The 3,085-nt window shown below is 42.2% G+C and overlaps 1 non-coding gene across 1 annotated transcript; it reads left to right on the top strand.

The window, feature by feature from the left end:
• Positions 1-2,460: 2,460 nt before the first annotated feature.
• Positions 2,461-2,601, top strand: LOC134357175 (U4 spliceosomal RNA). The gene has a single exon (XR_010020533.1). It is a non-coding gene; the product is annotated as a U4 spliceosomal RNA (small nuclear RNA).
• Positions 2,602-3,085: the final 484 nt, after the last annotated feature.

Here is a 3,085-nt window from a genome sequence, read left to right as displayed (position 1 = left end):
CAATATGCCAATCTTCCGGCACCATCCCCGTTTCTAATGACATTTGAAATATTTCTGTCAGAGCCCCTGCTATTTCTGCATTAACTTCCCTCAAGGTCCTAGGGAATATCTTGTCCGGACCCGGAGACTTATCCACTTTTATATTCCTTAAAAGTGCCAGTACTTCCTTTTCTTTAATTGTCATACTTTCCATAACTTCCCTACCTGTTCCCCTTACCTTCCACAATTCAATATCCTTCTCCTTAGTGAATACCAAAGAAAAGAAATTATTCAAAATCTCCCCCATCTGTTTTGGCTACGCACATAGCTGTCCACTCTGATTTTCCGAGGGACCAATTTTATCCCTCACTATCCTTTTGCCACTAACATAACTGTAGAAACCCTTTGGATTTATTTTCACCTTACTTGCCAAAGCAACCTCGTATCTTCTTTCAGCTTTTCTAATTTCTTTCTTAAGATTCTTTTTACATTCTTTATATTCCTTGAGTACCTCATTAACTCCAAGCTGCTTATATTTATTGAAGATCCCTCTCTTTTTCCAAACCAAGTTTCCAATATCCCTTGAAAACCATGGCTCTCTCAAACTTTTAACCTTTCCTTTCAACCTAACAGGAACATAAAGATTCTGAACCCTCAAAATTTCACCTTTAAGTGACCTCCATTTCTCTATTACATCCTTCCCATAAAAGAAATTGTCCCAATCCACTCCTTCTAAATCCTTTCGCATCTCCTCAAAGTTAGCCTTTCTCCAATCAAAAATCTCAATCCTAGGTTCAGTCCTATCCTTCTCCATAATTACACTGAAACTAATGGCATTGTGATCACTTGACTCGAAGTGCTCCCCAACACATACCTCCGTCACCTGACCTATCTCATTCCCTAAGAGGAGATCCAACCCTGCCCCTTCTCTAGTTCGTACCTCTATGTATTGCTCCAAAAAACTATTTTGCACACATTTGACAAATTCCAAACCATCTAGCCCTTTTACAGAATGGGCTTCCCAGTCTATGTGTGGAAAATTAAAATCTCCCACAATCACAACCTTGTGCTTACTACAAATATCTGCTATCTCCTTAGAAATTTGCTCCTCCAGTTCTCGGTCCCCATTTGGTGGTCTATAATACACCCCTATAAGTGTCACAACACCTTTCCTATTCCTCAATTCCACCCAAATAGCCTCCCAAGACGAGTCCACTAATCTATCCTGCCAGAGCACCACTGTTATATATTCTCTGACAAGCAATGCAACACCTCCCCCTCTTGCCCCTCCTATTCTATCACACCTGAAGCAACGAAATCCTGGAATATTTAGTTGCCAATCACACCCCTCCTGCAACCACGTTTCACTAATCGCTACGACATCATATTTCCAGGTATTAATCCATGCTCTAAACTCATCCACCTTTCTTACAATGCTCCTAGCATTAAGAAACTCTCCACCTCCCACTCTCTGTTTATCCTTAATGGAGCAAACTTTGTTATCTTTTTCTTCCTTTCCCCCTACATCAACCTCCCCTTTCCTAGTCTCTTTAATTTGATTCCGTCCCCCCAACCATTCTAGTTTAAAGTCACCTCAGTAGCCCTCGCAAATCTCCCAGCCAGGATATTCGTCCCCCTACGATTCAAGTGCAACCCGTCCCCTCTGTACAGGTCACCCCTGCGCCAATAGTGGTCCCAATGATCCAAAAACACGAATCCCTGCCCCCTGCTCCAATCCCTCAGCCACGCATTTATCCTACATCTAATTGTTCCTACTCTCACTGTCGCGTAGTACAGGAAGTAATCCCGAGATTACTACCTTTGCGGTCCTTTCTCTCAACTCCCTTCCTAACTCCCTATACTGTATTCTTCTTTCAGGACCTCTCCCCTTTTCCACCCTATGTCATTGGTAAGTGTCACTCTGCAGCTTCCTGCGTTCACCCTCAGTCTCCACTCCCTCCAATTTTAGAACAGTTCACAGGCTTTCACTAAAGTTTAGCAGAATGATAGGCGATCTCATAAAAACATACAACATTCCAACAGGCCTGAACACATTATTAGCAAGACTTTCCTCCCATCACAGGAGGGGGTTTAATATTTTAACCATAGAAAATAGAAAGAAGAGCGGATGTTGAAACCACGAAACAGAAACAAAACAAAATGCAATCCGGAATCGGAAAACAGAACTGTCTGCCCTGCGAGCGGAGCAGCCGAATTTACAGCTCTCACGTTAATTCTGACTCGATGCTGCTGAATGATTAACATATCACCATCCCATAATCCTTTATCTCCTAGGCGAATTTTTAATAGAAACGATTTTTTTCTTAATTTCATGAGGAACCTAACATGATTGGAGGCTTCAGAAATGATCTATAATCTTACTAACAACAAAAAAAAAGTTTTAGCAGAGTTGATCGACAGTCATTACAACTGTGAGTGGCGGGAGGCAGATAGATGGTATCTCCGGGAAAGGTGATGGGTAGCTTTGCGCAGTGGCAGTATCGTAGCCGATGAGGTTTACCCGAGGCGCGATTATTGCTTATTGAAAACTTTTCCCAATACCCCGCTATGACGACTTGAAATATAGTCGGCATTGGCAATTTTTGACAGTCTCTGCGGAGACTTCACTCTGTTTCGAAAGATAGATCAAACAGAAACTCCACTCTCAGAATATTGCGGGTGGCCGAGGACTATTTAATATTCTCACTCCTTTGCTTTTTCCCTGTTCGGTTTTTCCGTGTAATTGTGATTTCCAGTCCTCAAGTGTCACTACTCGCTTTGTCTCCCTGAGCTTGTAATGTCTTTTCCGCTGTTACTCCATCATTCTTCATTCAAAAGCCGCTGCGGGAGAGGACTTCATGAGCTTGTGGATTTCCTGTGCCGACTATCATCGGCATTTTATCAAAAGTATTATTTTTCGTTGTGTGTGTGTGTGTCATGTGATCATTTGGTGTCACGTGATAGGGCGCCGTGTAGGCCTTTTCAGCCGAAAACTCGATTAAAAGCACAGTTAGTTCAGTTCGTCCACTGCCTAAGATAATACATACTCTGACAATTATACAAATGGCATAAGACTGGACATAAGACAGTTTTTGATTTGAGGATT

This window comes from Mobula hypostoma, chromosome 15 (assembly GCF_963921235.1).
Source record: "Mobula hypostoma chromosome 15, sMobHyp1.1, whole genome shotgun sequence".
Taxonomy (NCBI): domain Eukaryota; kingdom Metazoa; phylum Chordata; class Chondrichthyes; order Myliobatiformes; family Myliobatidae; genus Mobula; species Mobula hypostoma.
The sequence above is the reverse complement of the archived record's forward strand: the minus strand, read 5'-3'. Positions and strand labels throughout refer to the sequence as shown.